This window comes from Hoplias malabaricus, chromosome 2 (genome assembly GCF_029633855.1).
Source record: "Hoplias malabaricus isolate fHopMal1 chromosome 2, fHopMal1.hap1, whole genome shotgun sequence".
Classification (NCBI taxonomy): Eukaryota; Metazoa; Chordata; class Actinopteri; order Characiformes; family Erythrinidae; genus Hoplias; species Hoplias malabaricus.
In genome coordinates, this window is record NC_089801.1 from 45456194 (window position 1) to 45474606 (window position 18413).

The 18413-nt window shown below is 38.4% G+C and overlaps 1 protein-coding gene across 2 annotated transcripts in view; it reads right to left on the minus strand.

The window, feature by feature from the left end:
• The window catches only part of klhl5 (kelch-like family member 5), an 80009-nt gene extending 62052 nt beyond the window's left edge, over positions 1-17957 (minus strand). Inside the window, exons 1-2 of one of the 2 annotated variants that reach the window (XM_066659847.1) lie at positions 17611-17957; positions 6209-6299 (exon numbers count right to left, since the gene is read on the minus strand). The gene's annotated coding sequence lies outside the window, so the exon portion shown is untranslated. The other variant, XM_066659848.1, reaches the window with a different exon arrangement.
• Between the last annotated feature and the right edge of the window lie 456 nt (positions 17958-18413).

Sequence of the window (18413 nt, forward strand, 5' to 3'; positions counted from 1 at the left end):
GGAACACCTGTGACATGACAATGTGTTTGCTGAAAGATCATTTTTCTTTAAAGGAGTGTAATTGCATTATTATTCCGCTATTGTATTATCACTATATCAAATGACAATAATATAATCATTTATCCCAATTATTTCTGGGACAACGTATCAAACACAAAACTTGGCTATAATGATAGGTCTATGTGTGTGCTCAGTTTGAAGTCCTGACATACATTTTGTTTGTCAACAAATATTGGACAGGCTAGAGTAGACTGAAACCATACAGAAAGCAGGTTTCTTTCAGTATTGCACCTTCCTCTGTACCCAAAGAGACACACACACACACACACACACATACATACATACTGGAGGTTTAGAATAATGTCACTGTGTTAAAAGCTTTCTGCCTTGGTATGCAGAGATATGAATTTCACAATTCAGGTGTATCCACCACACACACAAATACACACACACACACACACACACACACACACAAACACACACAGAGCAAGAGCTAGGTTGTGAAGCTGCTTGTCACATTGCTTTGATACATCTCTGCATCTGTAAGAAGAGGAAACGCTTTCATGCACCTGAAGGAAATAAAACAACTCCCAAAACACACAAACACACACACACACACCTTTAATCAGACCTGAAATCTTTGTCTGTGCTGGCTGACTACCAGAGCACGCCTGAGAAGACCACAGTATTTCTGTTTCTTTCTGAACCCTACATTTGGTCAGAAACTGAATTGACACAAACCAGTTCTTAATTCTATTTACAATTCTAATAATTCATAAAACAGTACCAACAGTAACAGTCAGGGATGAATACATTTCATTTAAAAAATTACATAGTAAAAATGTGGACAAAATTAAGCAAATCTTCTGCTTTTAATTAATTGTTTACTATGCAATTCATCTAAAGAATCTTTAGAACATTTAGTTGAAATTGTTCACACACACAGTATGGGGTGTATGCCATAAAGCACGTGTTTATTCTCGCTACAAAACTTGCTGTATATTACATGAAAAATACTTTTGCCTAAACAAATTATTTCACTGTTTTATTTCTCTGAATTTTTGCCCCCTACTTTTGTGGGCCTAGGTGCTAAACGTGTGGTAACATCACAGGCAAAACTGTTTTGATTATGAAAGTAGAGAGAAAGAATGAGTAAAGCAAGGTTAACAGAGTAAAAAATGCCAAAATCGACACACATATTTGTATACTTTTAATACACCAATATACAGCTCCAATCTGAGAGAATCCCAGTTTTCCCCTGTTCTCAAATTGCCTCAGCACTGAGCGCTTGGATTTTATGATTTTATGAAGGAAATCTATATCCTCTCCAACTCTCCTCATACACACTCACTCTCTCTCACTTTCTCACTATTCCCTCGTTCCAAACTCATCAGCGGAAATATCACCAGACTCATTTTGCATCCCCATAATGAGATTTTCATTGCTCTCTCTCGATCGCTACATCCTTCCATCTCCCTTCATCCTTCTTTTCTTCTCTCTCTCTCCCCTTCTTTCAACTCTATTTCTGGCTCTGCTGCCTCAGACTTTTATCTCCCTATCCACCTTTTCCTGCCTCTCTCTGTGTCTGGCTTTCACTCTCTCATACACTGAGCTGTCTTTCAGTTAGGCAAATCAATGCTAAAGGACCACCGGTGACCATATAAGCTATGCTCACATTACCAGGCTCAAGTGACTCAAATCTGATCTTTTCAGGGCTCTGTGTACATGTCCAACCTGATTTTGTCAAATCACATCTGAGTCACTTTCACATGTGGTCTTAGATACGATTTGTCAGCGCACAGCCTGAATGTGAACGGACAGATCAGATTTCATGAGTCTTTCACCTCAGTCAACACCTGCAGCACGGAACAACAATGAAGGAGAGGCTCGAGCTGTATCCCAAATAGTGCCATACTCCCTACATTGTGCACTTCCCAAATTCTAAACTAATTGCTACACCCAAAAGGGCACTAGATTGACTGGAAGATGTGAAGCATAGAGTCAATTATAAACGGTTTTATGATTTGACATGCAATACACTACATGAGTGTAGAATCGGTGTGACATTTGGGATTCAGCCTATCTCTGTACAACAGTAAAAGCTTTTTTCTCATCCTAATTGTGAAATAACTATATGCTGACTTGAGCAAAGTGAGGTAGTTCAGACATGAACTACTGACGCATCTGTTTTTACAATTTTAATACTGCGAGTTGTCACACAAATATGTTTTATTCGTTGTTGGTGAAGGAGCTGAAACAAATAAACAATTCAGAGATAGATTACTTAACCTTTAAGACATATACTGATCACTTAAATATATGAAAGTGAACTGTTAAAACAGACAAATCAGATCTGAGCAAAAAAATTGGAATTGATAAATGAGGCTTGTAATGTGAAAGTGGCCATATCGTGGAAGTACAATGGGTTCATGTGGTGCTCGTTCAAGTTTACCAAGCGCAGTTGCAATGTATTTACCTTTATAAGACACTCTAATCCTCAGTGACTTACAAATTTCTCCTCATGTTACTGCAGGGTTGAGAATTATGACCAAAGAATATTACTGGTTTTGGAAGTAGGGAATTGAATCCTAACCTACTTTGTGACTATTGTACACTAGCACCGTGCACACTACTATAAAAGGACCATCTGTGTATGACTGCTGCGGTGAGAATGATCTACCACCCAACAATATCTGATATGCTATGTCCTTATGGTAGCCCTAACTTATTGTAAACCTACAATATGCACTTAAACACCAGTATGAAATAAATATTATCAGATGACTTCTATTTAGTTTTAGTCTTTTTACTAAAATCTGTCTCATTTTTGTCATTTAATTATCATAGGTTTTAGTCTAGTAAAAAAAATAATAAAATAGCCTTATCGTAGTTGTATGTTTTTAAAGGTTTTATTATTTTAAAGGTGTTATTTACTACAAACTAACTTATTTATTACTAATTACATAATATTTATTACTCATGAACAATAGCTTAATGTCATGGTTGCAGCTTGGATGAATAGTTTTATCAACACCAACCAAAGGAAAACTAAGAAAACACTTTGAAAATAAACAAGGGAAGGACATAGAAACATTAACTAGAACTAAACTGAACAGGAAACAACCACGAACTGGAGCAGATATACGTAAAACACTCAAACAGACAAATATACATCTACAAACAAGACCAAGGGCGCACTGAAACCAAATGGGTACATATATACAAGGAGCACAAACAAGGAACACCTGGAAGAACTAACGAGAGGGCAGGGCAACAAAGACACCTGAGAACACTGATGACAAGACAAGTTAGGACTAAGGTGGGGCTAGGGTGGAGCTAAGGGAGGAGCCAGGAATCAAAACAAAACAGAGCCATGTGCCTGAAGAAGCACATGACAGACAAGGAAACAGCAGGAACACACAACACAGGGCAAAAGTGTGACACTTAAAATTAAGTTACATTTAAAAACCATATTAGCATCCAAATATTTTTCTTCAAAATATATTTAGCATTTATTTAACATTATCATTTTCTTTTTTATTTTTTTTAAATGTTCATTTGGAAATCGCTTCATAAGAGTACATTAATTGGAAAAATAAATCAGCACCAAGTAAACCTAAGGAAAGTAAAGTACTTGTTAAAATTCTATTAAGAATTCAGCTTTGTGATGAAGCCTTTTCTATACATTAACATTTTCAAAGTCCAATATGCCTTGAGAGCCAAGACTCCAAGAGTTGCAACTATATGAGTCATTGGTGAACAGTTGATACAAGTGATTCCCAGAAGCTCAAATAATTTTTAGGGAGTCTCTAAAGAAGTCTATGCCCAGAAACTCTTGATATTACTCAAGTCATTTATCAGTCTTTCACATTTTCATTTAGTTTTTAATTCATTTAAGAAAAACATTTCCTCATAGATCTCCAAATTATTATTTTATCTGGTTCTTTTCTAGTTCTGTTTGTGAAAAATAGGTCGTCAACAAATCTTTTTCATCATCATTCTTATTAATGGAATTAAAACTGCTGTACATATGTCAGAGGTTTTCAAAACCATACCTTTGATCCAGGTTACAGGTCGGGATTTTATATATTCTATACATGGCCAGTCAGGTGCATTTACAGCTATAGCAGAGCTCATTAAGGATTCAAGGTCTGGGTTTGAAGACCTCTGCACTAGGTGTTTCTGCTTGACAACAATCATAGTCATAAATTTGCTGAATAAACCAAAGACATGTACATTAGTCAGAATGCTATACGCTATAAGGATATGGACTGCCAGTATACAGCAGGCAGTGTATATATAGAAGCAATCCTGTAGGCTTCACCTCTCAGCAGGATTGGATTTCAAATGCCTGTCTGGCAGCCAGCATTAATGATTTAAATGAGAAACTGCACCATTGTGTGATGTCTGAGCTTCAGCTTAAAAGACATGAATTGCATCGGCAAGTATACCTCACGAAGCTTGGATTCCCCTTGTCTAAGTGCATGTGGGGAAGAGGCTTTACTTTTCTATTACAATCGCATACCGTTTAATGCCACAGGTATTTTCTCAGGTTTGATCTCACCAATCTGTAGCAAAAGAGCTTTAGCTGTATGATGTATGTATGATGATATATATATATAAAACTTTTGTAACTGGGTCACCACATATCAATATTATGTTTGGTTCAAAGGATCCCAGCATTAAGTTATTTCTTTCTCCCACCACAGAAGGGCACAGACCTTTTCTGTGGAAAGCATTACAGTTTAAATCACGTATTATATTTTATAGCGTAGTTAATCAATGCACACACAAGACAGGGACTAGCTCTTGTTCCCACACAGACACACACACACACACACACACCCTTAAAAAAACCTCTCTGCTAGTAATCAGAAGCTATCAGCAGTACCAATGAAAAGATGAAGGAGGAGGTCAACTAGAGTCCCCACACAGAGATAAATAAAAAGTAAGTAAGTAAATAAATAAATAAATAAATAAATAAATAACGCTACGTCATAAAGACCTGACGCATCTGATCTACGACACATCATAAAGCATGTGCTGAATTATTGATGAAAAGCTTCTCTCTCTCTCTGGCTGACATAAAACCAGATGAATAAACATATACAGCTCAGGCAGGTTCTACATGGCTGAAAGCTAGCGAGAGAGATTCTGCGTTCTAATCACCCAGCACCACCAGAAAAGGCTAGGCCTGATATTAGAGTGAAGAAAGAAAAGAATTCAGCCCAGTCCTGTAAAAAAAACAAGCCTGAGCAATCACAGAATTCCTTACGGCATGACAAATAAGCAGCTAAACGTAAAGCATCTATTGGATGCATATATGCCTTCACCACTCACAGCGTCTTAAACTCACACACTATGTCTACGTCCCAGTTGTGTACTACACACTAATACAATACACAGCAAATACTATATACTAACCTTAACAGTGTGAAAATGTCAGGCTACTGAAACTGTCACAAAATATTAATATAATACAAAGTGTCTTACTAACAGTACATGACGAACCGTGGCTATGACAATGTATGTTCAACCAAGCTGCAGCTGCAACACTGTCCAAAATTGTATTGTAAAGCTGAAAGTCAGATGTGCACTACTTAGGGAGCATTGCACTATTCATGACAGAAGGTCCTCCTTTTCCGTTTCCAAATGTATTTTGGCACAATAATGTGATATTATTGTACTCAAAAATCAACTAGTTCTAAGTGTGCAGATTTTTCAGTATACGCATATTTGACACTTGTAACTATAATACACACTCAACACTAGTTAGAATTTGTATTAAGTGCGCAATCAGGACACAGCTTAGTATTTCAGGAGGGAAAAAAAAAACAAAAAAAAAACATACAGGCCATGACCATACTGGTGCTGGAAATAAAGAGTCAAAAAAACTCAAAAAGTCAGAAATAGCGATTGGGAAGAGACAGTGAGACAGCTTTACACCTGGGAGCTGACCTGTATTCACTAACTTATCGACTGAGCACAGATCAAGTGTGTGTGTGTGTGTGTGTGTGTGTATACACATGACAGGTATGTGGAAATGCTGAATCTGCAGTTCACCATCCTGGCCTTTCAATCTTCATTCTCCCATTTTCTCTCTCTCTCTCTTAAACACACACATACACCTCTGCAGTGTTTATAGATCTCATTCATCTGCATTTCCTTTCATGCACACTGTAGTTTTGTGTGTTTGCATATGACTTACCGACTAAAATGTTGTGTTCATTACAAGTATACCAGGGTGCCTCGTTAATCCTCTTTCAGAACGGACAGACAGACTGTCAGCGCTTTCTCTCCTACAGAAAGGGGAAAAAAAAGCAGAGAAAGTTAGAACTGCTTAGCAATACACCTGCAACAGTGTTCACCAACTGCTGAGACAGGAGTTTTACAGCCAATTAGGAACTTTGTGCCGCTGTGTGTGTTTGTGTTTGAGTGTGGGATGGGGACAAAGTGTGTTATTCATGCTCAACTACCTCCCCATATGGTCGTTAGCCATGGGCACAAGTCTACACTGCCATTTAAGTGCACACACGGTATATCTGGCACTACAAAACCTATGTGACATTTTTAATGCACTAGTCCCTGTAAAGTAGACAGCCAATGGCAGAAGTGGATTTGCTCATTCTAAGCACAATCAGTGCCATAACAATAAAAGCATCTAACTAATCCATGTATAAAAAAAGGCATTGTTCTGGTGTTTTCTGAACTGGAGGCCATAAGGTAAACAAGGTTATAGTGGGTTTTCCCATCCACCAAGTTTCTGCCAATTATGAAAATGTACACAGAAAAACCTGAATGGAAAAGAATCAAAAAGGTCTTTTTAACACTTGGAAGAGGTGGAAGACTTACCAATGTCTAACCATTGTGTTTTTTGAATAAACAATGAAGCTTCAGCTGCTTTGTACCTACTGCGCATGTGGCACAGCATCCCCCTGAGCCCTAGACTTCCACTGCGACCACAGGCTTTTAAAAGACCAACCCCCGCACCCACACCCCAATACCTCATCTCTCCGCTCTGTGCTTTAGGACCACTCTGTTCTGACACCAGCGTAACCCCAGGGTGTTATTTTAGAGCTTGTGTAGATTATTGTGCAGGTACAGCACTGAGCAAAAGTCAGAGACCACACAGGGTTTATTTACTGTCCTCTAAAAACATTAAGAACACTACACAAAAGAAACGACACAGGCGTCCCAACAAATAAATATTACATAAAATGTGTTTTTGATATAAATGGCTGTAAAAAAAATCAAAGCAAAAACCCACTCAGATCTCTCCCATTCCCTCGTTTCAACGCTGCCCCTGTCACAGATACAGCGTCATCTGGAGTTTATTCGCAAAAGTACAGTGGATGGAAACACGATTAATTTCACATTGTTTCTGCTATTTTTTATTACGTATAACATTTGCGGATATTTTGGATGGAAACCCAGCTTATAACATGTTTAATTATCCAAGTGCTTTGAATACTGTATGAATAAAAAAATAATTCATTCATTCATTCATTCATTATCTGTAACCCTTATCCAGTTCAGGGTCGCGGTGGGTCCAGAGCCTACCTGGAATCATTGGGCGCAAGGCGGGAATACACCCTGGAGGGGGCGTCAGTCCTTCACAGGGCAACACACACACACTCACACCTACGGACACTATTGAGTTGCCAATCCAGATAGCAATGTGTGTTTTTGGACTGTGGGAGGAAACCCACACAGACACAGGGAGAACACACCAAACTCCTCACAGACATTCACCCGGAGCGGGACTTGAACCCAACCTCCAGGTCCCTGGGGCTGTGTGACTGCGACACTACCTGCTGCACCACTGTGCAGCCCCAGAACTTTGTATTATATTAATGTATTTTTTTGTTTGTTTTTTTATTAATTGTCATTTGTTCTACTTGTTTAAATGCTTGAGGTTGTAATGCCCTATGAATTATTTTATGACACAAGACACATTACCTTTTCATGGTTAGAAAATTATGTTTTGTTTTTCCATTATCTGTGGAGGTAATCAAAATTATTTACATCCTTCCAGTGAAATCTTTTTTCATGGATTTAGGTCATTTGCATATATCTGCATGTATACTGTATTCTGATAATAAAAATATAAATATTGTATTGTAATGAACATTTGGTGCATTCTGTCTGCATTTTTTACAGAATGTCCTTTATACAACGGTATACGGTTACAACATTAAAATAGCAAAATCTGCAGCAGTTGTTACTTACATGATTAACACATATTACATATAAGCAACAGACATGTACACAGACTCATTTAATAACATGAGAATATCAGCCAGAACAAAAATCATAAAAACTGCTTTTACACACACACACACACCTTAAAAGCCCCCAATGCCTCAAAGAGTTTTTCCTGTCTAACAGTAAACTGAGCATCAAACATTTTTTCCCCCTCAAGACATCTGCATGTAAAGCACACATGGACCTACACCCAGACACAAACACAACCCTCACACACACATTTTCTAATATCCCCCATAAGAGCAGGGCATCTGACGAGCGATTACTGCCAAAAAGATCTGCCATCAATTATTAAGCCCTGCCTGCGGCTAGCATCATCACCAGGACAACCAGCAGGTGGGGGAGCCAGGGGGGCAGCCCAGCTTGAATTTTAACGTCACGCACAGATATAGAGCTTTTGATGGTTCGGATGGGTATTGATTGAGGGCCAAAAAATAAATAAACAAATAAAAATCAAAGAATTTGAATCATTCCGCTAAATTCCTCTCTTATTTTTAATCACATGTCAAACCTGAACCTCAACAGTATTCAGTGAAATCTAACCTGTATTAACTAGCCCCCAAACATCAATTTATCAGCAACCTGTCTTCATATGAACCAATCACATACAATCTCTTTATTCATTCATTTATTATCTGTAAACGCGTTTCCAGTTCAGGGTCGGGTTGGGTCCACCACAAAACAACACATCCCTCCCAAACAACATCTGGTTGCATTTGTCTCACTATTACTCTTAAATCATCTTATTATATTTCCTGTACGTATCTTACTCTTTTCTCTCTGTTCCTAACCAGTGAAAATCACGTCCCTTAGCTGAATCTGCAAAATTGAAGGGAAAAAAAATAAATAAATAAATAAAAACAGTATTTCTTTCACTATTTTGGTCTGTACTATAACAATGTCTGTGGAGGATATGATATGCAAATTAATCTCTAAGCAATCATTAAAAGTTTTATGATGTGACGTGATAATTTTGACCAATCACACTTTTCTGTCCGGTCAAATCAAGATATGGAGCTGGTCCAAATATAAATTATTTAATGCATGTTAATCACAGATTAAACATTGTATTGGAGTCTTTCTTAAGTTTCCATCCTAAAGGGCCAGTTCAGCCAAGCCTAATAATTAGATAATTAGATTAATTAACCCCTTAGTGCAGAGTTAAAATAGCTGCTTCTGCCTTTTAAACTGTTCACCAGTGTTCCCAGAGAAACCTGTTCTTCTACTTAATATAGTGTGAAAAGGCACAATGTGACAGAGCTAAACCATATCACAGATGCATATTCGTGTACATTTACATGCCTGCTATGTGCACTGCATTAAGGGGGAACATTTCAGGAAGATGTTAAGGGCTGTAGATTATGTTTAGCACTCACACTGTGGCCAAAACACAGTTATGCGACTATTCCCAATTACAGCCCTTTCTTTAAATATGATGTATTCTACCAATTTTTCAAAGGTCACAACTATTCTTGAATCTTAGTGAAACGACTGTGACCTGCTTTTGTGAAAATCCCACAAGGATCAAGAAACACAGCCGCATTCTGCCTTTGTCTAGCCCTGTTCGGAACGGCAAGTTTCAGTGCCTGTTCTTTAAATGAGAATGAGCCATAGTTAAATTCAACATGAGAACCCAGGAATGAGGAGCAGAAACACTGCTTTTTTTTAAACATTTTTCATTCAGCTTTCATTTTCTCCATATTTAATAAGTGCTTTTATTTCTCTGTGCTCTTTTTGTTAGCGCATTGTCTTTGCACTCTTACATATATCTTTAGTCGTTCATTATCTGTAAACGCTTTTCCAGTTCAGGGTCGAGTTGGGCGCAAGGCAGGAACACACCCTGGAGGGGGCGCCAGTCCTTCACAGGGCGACACACACTCACACCTATGGACACTTTTGAGTCGCCAATCCACCTACCAACATGTGTTTTTGGACTGTGGGAGGAAACGGAAGCACCCGGAGGAAACCCACGCAGACAAAGGGAGAACACACCAAACTCCTCACCGTCACCAGGAGCGGGACTTGAACCCACAACCTCCAGATACCTGGAGCTGTGTGACTGCGACACTACCTGCTGCACCACCATGCCGCCCTAATCAACAATCAATTAACATAAATATTTTCATGCAAGAAAATATATTAATGTGTATATAAAATACCTGAAACCTTGCAAACAGTTGACAGGTACATATTTCAAATCACTAATCAAAAATCTAAACAAGGCTAAGTCACAGTATTACCATTTTGAAATGCCATTCCATTATGTCTTTATCCAATTATTTTCTTTAAAGCGTTTTAGTCTCTATTTAAAAAGGTTTTATTGCCCATTTGCCCACTTTGTTTCATATAGGTCTGTTTTTGTTGCAACATATGGAGCTTAATATCTGGCTCATTTGAATCAGAATTTTGTATATTTGAATTACATTTATCTGAGTATTCTATATTTTAATTATTTTTTATGCCATTTGATAAACCTGCATTTGTAAGGGGGTGAAATATTCACACTTTTAAGAATTCAAAAACCATAAATTCAAATCTTAAAAATACAAATCTAGGCCAAAGGTCAACCATCGGACTTATGTCAATGATTTAGCTCCATAGCAACACCAGTTCATCCATCGTCTGCTCTTACTCCTCATGAATATACTAAAACAGTTTGTGGTTGGTAGCTCTGTATAGCCATTATTAAGTGTTCTTTTCAAAGTACATGTTGAGTTACACAATCTGCTCAGCAGTAGCCAAATTCCACCTTCTGTGGCTATGTGATGGCGTATACGTTCCCAGTTTCTCCAAACCAGATTCACAGTATCTCATTTTTTGTGAGTGTGTGAAATTCCCATTTAACAAGAATATCCCATTGTATCATGAAGGGACTGTATCAGATGAGAAGTGAATGTCACAGCACTCTATTGCTGTTTAACTGTATGTCAGACGTCAGGCGCCGTTTTGTATGTAACACCACGCATGCGGCAGTCTCTGGAGACCAATTAGTCATGAGCCGTCTTGGAGGAAACATGAGCCATAATGGCTCCACATCTGGCCAGTGGTGTTGGCAGCTGAACTTGGGGAAGTAGATCAGGAGGCAAGTTGGAGAACCCTGACAGTCAATGCAAATTATAAGCTAATAAGGACTGATTCAGGATGACAATATGAATCGGAGTTCTTACCTTTTCCTTTACACAGTTTAAGACTCTCTGGTTAATGTAGAGCCTGGCAGTAAGACAGGAGTGAAATAAAATACTGTACTATGAATATCACAGATATTAACGGCTCATCATAATCCCCAGAGCTGGACAACTTCAGGAAAATATCTGATTATGAAGTTTTGTCACCAATATTGTGAACCTGCAATTATTTTCTATAAATTAATGTCCATCCCTGGTTTTAATTTTGAAAGCTGAATGTAGAGCCAGACTCACTTTATCTGTGGTAGTTGTCACCACACAGAAGCTAAAGTCTGCATTTAAAACTAGTTAAGACACTGGCCTTGATAATGTCAGTCAAAAATTAAATGGCAGCTTTTGTGATTTGAAAACTATACTCTTTCAAATTTAGAAATAAAACCAATAAGTACTGCAGCCCTAATAATAATTAATGCATAATAATTGGACTCTAAGTTAAACAACATGTTCTAAATTCTCATTTCCCAAAGTCCTATGTCCACTTCCATGCAGAAGTGTTTTAAAGCAGTGCTCTGTATGATGTAATTGACCAACATTACTGCTTCCAGGGGTGAAGTCACTTCAGATTCATTATTTATCCTTCCCTCCATCACACATTTATCATTCTCTCCTGAGAGAGAAATACAGAAAGAGAGAGAGAGAGAGAGAGAGAGAGAGAGACCCCATTTTTGACCTCAGATAAGAGCCTATTATTTACTAAACATCTTGATTAAGATAAAGAATTAGGCATCCACCAATATGGAAATTCTACGGTGGCCTACGGAGGCACATCACAACAACATTGATGAAGCAAACAAAAGCTGAGAACAGCATTATGGCAGAACGCGACTACACATATCCTTACATCAAACAACTGAGATGACGAAAGCATGCTCCAATTCTAGCAAACTCATGTGATTTTATTCCAACATTGGAAATTTGTCTGCAACAGTGAATTCATCTGCACTTGAAAAATTGTTTGGTGTAAGGACAGCATACAGTCTGGAAGTTTGCTGTTAATTTTGCTTGGTGAAATGAGTATGTCCAAATCTGGATGGCAACTCCAGCTTGAGCAAGAACACTATGATTCATCAATAAGTGTCCTTGCGCAAGACTCCTAATATTACATTTCTCTGTAACATGACACACATTTCTAATCATTCTGGATAAGAGTCTGAAAAGTGCTATGTATATAAATTATCAAAAGAAATGTCCATTATAGGACAGCCAGCCACCTAATGCAATAAACATAAACATAAAATACAACATAAACATAACCAGATAATCATTAAACTACGCTACAAAATAGTTGTAGTTAGTTGTAGGGAAAAAAAAAGTACACAACTAGAATTACTGGCAGCATGGTGACACGCATGAACATTTACATCTGGCTGATGAACTGAAACAAAGAGTTAGCAAGCTGGATAACTCAAATACCACACCGTCTCCAACTGACCACACAACCTTGTCTCTTCTTATTGTGTTTATTTGTAGCTTGTGATGATGAAATATTTAAAGGTTCGGGTTTAGGCTGTTGTAAAGTTAGTGTTTTTCTTCATTCTCCTCAGGCTGTTCACCAATGTTCAAGACTGTGAGGAGAGTGAAGATGTAGTGTGTCCCAATTTTTCATTTTTAAAGAGAAAGAGGTGCATGGGTCTCTTATGTGCTTTAACAGCAGCCTTCAGAAAAGACTGCATCAAGGCAGACTCACCAGTAGCCATAAATCTTATATAAAGAATGTCTGAAAATGCAAAGTCACCATTTTAAACAAACACAGAAATACATAACTCACTTCAGTTATTGGGTTTTCTTGCTATTGCGATAAAACTAAAAGCCCACAGCATTGTGATCATGATCCTTAGGTGCACACTCCTGCTTAGAAACTGTGCTTTGGGCTTCATTAATAAATAGAAAACAGAGTAGCACATTCAAAGCTCCAAGTCTATATGCATTTGTTTTACTATTAACAGTGTGGACATGGAGAAAGGCAAAGCGAGTAAAACGATGCCACAAGGTTTCTGAAGCTTGATAAGTTTTTAACAAAAGTAATATGCTACCAAATTTCTTGTCCTTGAGAATTTGTGTCCTTTCTTTGGGTGTGTGTGTGTGTGTGTGTTTGTACACCCATTCTCTTGCATCGCCACCTCTCGTTCCCCTATCCTAGATCATTTGTTCAGGCCCCTACAAGCTGTGAGATGCACGTGAGGAGAATGTCTAAGCCAAAAGCAAGAGGGGGAGAAAACAAACACAAACAAATGGAAAACAAATACACAAATATGGTGTGTCTATGCACTCATGTTTGTGCTTCTGTTTAATTCCTTCCTACCCCCTCCATCTTTTTATCCTCCCTCTCTCTCTGTTCTATATTTAGTGCTAGGTCAAAGTAGAGGGCTAATTAAAAATACAAGAACAGTCACTCTGGAGATCTGTGCTCATACGCGGGAGATCTAGAAACCACCACAAAACAACACATCCCTCCCAAACAACATCTGGTTGCATCTGTCTCACTATTACTCTTAAATCATCTTATTATATTTCCTGTACGTATCTTACTCTTTTCTCTCTGTTCCTAACCAGTGAAAATCACGTCCCTTAGCTGAATCTGCAAAATTGAAGGGAAAAAAAAAATAAAAAAAAAATAAAAACAGTATTTCTTTCACTATTTTGGTCTGTATTATAACAATGTCTGTGGAGGATATGATATGCAAATTAATCTCTAAGCAATCATTAAAAGTTTTATGATGTGACGTGATAATTTTGACCAATCACACTTTTCTGTCCGGTCAAATCAAGATATGGAGCTGGTCCAAATATAAATTATTTAATGCATGTTAATCACAGATTAAACATTGTATTGGAGTCTTTCTTAAGTTTCCATCCTAAAGGGCCAGTTCAGCCAAGCCTAATAATTAGATAATTAGATTAATTAACCCCTTAGTGCAGAGTTAAAATAGCTGCTTCTGCCTTTTAAACTGTTCACCAGTGTTCCCAGAGAAACCTGTTCTTCTACTTAATATAGTGTGAAAAGGCACAATGTGACAGAGCTAAACCATATCACAGATGCATATTCGTGCACATTTACATGCCTGCTATGTGCACTGCATTAAGGGGGAACATTTCAGGAAGATGTTAAGGGCTGTAGATTATGTTTAGCACTCACACTGTGGCCAAAACACAGTTATGCGACTATTCCCAATTACAGCCCTTTCTTTAAATATGATGTATTCTACCAATTTTTCAAAGGTCACAACTATTCTTGAATCTTAGTGAAACGACTGTGACCTGCTTTTGTGAAAATCCCACAAGGATCAAGAAACACAGCCGCATTCTGCCTTTGTCTAGCCCTGTTCGGAACGGCAAGTTTCAGTGCCTGTTCTTTAAATGAGAATGAGCCATAGTTAAATTCAACATGAGAACCCATGAATGAGGAGCAGAAACACTGCTTTTTTTTTAACCGTTTTTCATTCAGCTTTCATTTTCTCCATATTTAATAAGTGCTTTTATTTCTCTGTGCTCTTTTTGTTAACGCATTGTCTTTGCACTCTTACATAAATGCGGGTCCTGCACTGTGATTAGAGTGACAGGATTAGACTGCAGACAATTCTAAAATTTCTGCACTCTATGTAAGACGCAGCACACAATCAGAACAAATTTTTCCCCAGTTTTCAGCCCATACAAAAATGACTGGTGGTTTTGTTTCAAGGTTTGTGGGTTGGTGGGCTCTAGATCTTCAAATTAATGGCCTAATTCATTACATTTTTTCATACATTTTTCATAATAGGACCCCTGTAATATCTAAAGACAAGAGAACGAAGAATCTGTAATTTAGGTTAACATTCGCCCCCAAGTCTACTGAGCTATTCTAAAATGACTAGATTATTCATAAGCAACCAGATAGTCATCACCTATGGGAAGATTATCAGCAGACTAGAAAAAGAATGGTAATAAGTATGATAATAATGTCATTAATTCACTATTATCAACATCTTACATCTATGAGGCTAGAGTCCATTTCATGTCATAAAATACATCAACCAAAATGCTATATCCTATTAAAAGCATTTCTTAATGGCTTTTTATGAACTTTAGTTGAAAAGAAACACCAACAGCTTCTTCTGAGTGTGGGAAACATTTAAATGCAGATTTTTTGGCTATGCCTTCAAGTTCACTTATAAATGAAAGTTTGGTCGATTTGTGTCTCCAATGATTTCCACATTTCAAAATCTGTCTGAAACAGCCCGCAGCTCAACTGAACTTTAGCTGATCAAACCGAGAGTGGGCTGGGAAGCACCTGGCTGATACTAAAGTGCCAGAGTGAATCAGTGTAATAAAGTGAGGCGAAATTTCACAAGATACAGGCTAAAATATTAGTGTGTCCATCTGCCTATCCATCCTTAAACTTTTAAACTGTCCATCTGTCATTCGTTCATCTATTTTGTCTTGCCTGCCAATAGTTAGAGATTACATCAGCTGTTGGGAAAGAATTACACTTGTCTCATCATTTTCAGCAAAGTGTAAATCGAGCATTCTTAAACCTGACAGATAGAATGTTTGTATACATAGACAACTCCCTTAATGGTGCAGGCTAATGTCTAAGCAACATTGGTTTCAGAGTGACATTTAATCTATAGATATATCAGAAGTCTTGAGTAGATAACTATATCATTTTCATTACGTATGTCAAAGAAAGTACAATGTAACTCTAACAAGTTATTGTCTATGTGTGGGTTTTATTGTCCATTTCAGTCTTACAGCATAATTTTCCTATGTCATATAATCTTAGACAATCTGTGTGAATGTGAGATTATGTTCTGGAACAGCTGTCTAAAATCCAAAGCCACTAGTTGACCATGCACTTAAAATGGACATGTTATACCCCTTTCCCAAAATTATCAGAGTTCTGGGGACTTAATTAAAAGTCTGTCTTTTTTCTAAACAGTCCTGTTCCTAATGGCTGGCTTCAGCACCTGTTTTTTAAATGATAATGAGCCACAGCTCAGTTCGGAGCCAATGCTCAGGAGTCGGGGGCGACGACCCCTTTTCACTCGGTTCTCTTTCTTCTCCATGCTTCCTCAGTGCCCTAAATTCTCTGCGTCCGATTAGTATGTTTTGCTCTGTTATACCTAGTCTTTGTTCTCTTACATAAACATGGTCCAAAGCTGTGACTGGTGAGACTCAGACAAGGAGGGTGGGCACTTTAAATAGGAAGCAGTACGAAATCAGACCGACTTGGATTTTCCCATGTTTTCAGACTTAGTCAGATCACAAAAAGAGTCTGGGCTATTTTATTTCACAGTGTGGGTTGGTAAGTGCTCCAAATACAAACAGAAATGTGCAAATAGCCTTAATTTATTTTTCTTTCCCTCAAGATTTTTTTTAGTCTCCTTTAAAGACAATTTAAGCCTCAGGTTTGTTTTGTCATTAACATTCATTAATGTAATGAACAAAGAAAATAACTTGGACATAAGCCTCAACATGAGACTATGACTCAGTGTTGATCAACTCCCACAAAGGGCGTTAATGGATATAGGCTAGTAGGTGTAAAAGCACAAAAAATCCAACTCCTCAAATTCCATAAGGACAAAATTCCTCTTTATATGTTTGTGTATAGTGTAAATCTATAGTGATACACTAGTTTGGCCACACTGTCCACTCCTGTTACACCTGCTGTGCTTTTATTAGACCGTGTTGGAGACCACTGTACCCTTAAGTCACTCTGTTTACTTGGCATCTCCTGTTTGTGAGTCTGGACTCAACAGCTGGTCAGTCTGACGGGAAGGTCAGACATAAGGCAGGTGTTTGAAGTGGGAGTCGGAGTGCAGGTTGTGGAACAAGCTCACCTCAATTTAAGCCACTTGTTCGTGACAAAGTGAGTGCGGCGACCCATCAATGACCGGAATAAAACATCTCTGGACAGCAGGGGAGTGAAACCAGGCGTGTGGACATGGCATAAAAACCAGTGATAAACCATAGCAATATCGCATCGCCCAGGCCAGCGTTCAACCCCGCACTCGCCTCCTACTCGAGGCCGCCCTCCCCGCATCCTTCATCGGCTCGTTCGCTTCCTTATTCGCCTTGAAGTCGTTGCTTGTCACGGCATTTTTTCCCCTGTTCCTTTCATCAAAACAGTCGCTCAGAAAGAGAAAAAAAACTCTCACCACAAGACGAAGTGAACCACGCTTACCTTCGTGCGATGACAGATTAACGGCTGGCGTGTACGTTATCGCTTAACTCGTGAAACAAACTCGCTTTTGTCGCTGTTTGCCACTAGTTGGCTTTTCTCCAGGCTGACAATAATAGCATAGTGTACTTTATGGGGGTGGAAAGAGTAGGAGCGACGTATATTTGGCTATTTAACAGCAGTTTTCACCCACTTCGCCAGCAGCGTCCGCTTAATGTCCGTTAAGAGTCCATTACATTTTGAATTTTTAAAAATAAACTGAGCGCGTGCTACTTGAGAGGAGCTCAGCCGCCGGCGCGAGCCCTGCTGACTGACTGCTGTTGCAGAGGGTACAGCAACGCTGCTGCACGCCCGTCTGCACTCTTACTGACACCGTTTGCAACACAGACTCATTTACTCGCACTGCAAGCGGCGTGCTGGTGCATTTCTGTGTAATGTAATAAGACAGTAAGAGGGGGTAACTGTTCAATTGCAACGTGATGCCAAGAACCGATGCTTGGTCAGGTTCAAGTGCAGCATCACGGGTTGTGTACAGCAATGCGTTGCCCTTGTGGACAACATACGCTTAACATTTCTGCTCACAGGGCCTACAACAACTCTCTCTCTCTCTTACATTCTAAATTATATGACAAAAATCATCCATAATCTAATTGTAGTCTTGTAAAAACACATACATTTTATTGTTACATCCCTATAACACAAAGCATTAAATTATAACCATGCTTTTCCATATGGTGCCTTCATCTTCCATTCATTGACGTTGTACAATTAAAACAAAGGAGAAGGAAAAAACCTTCTTAACTTTC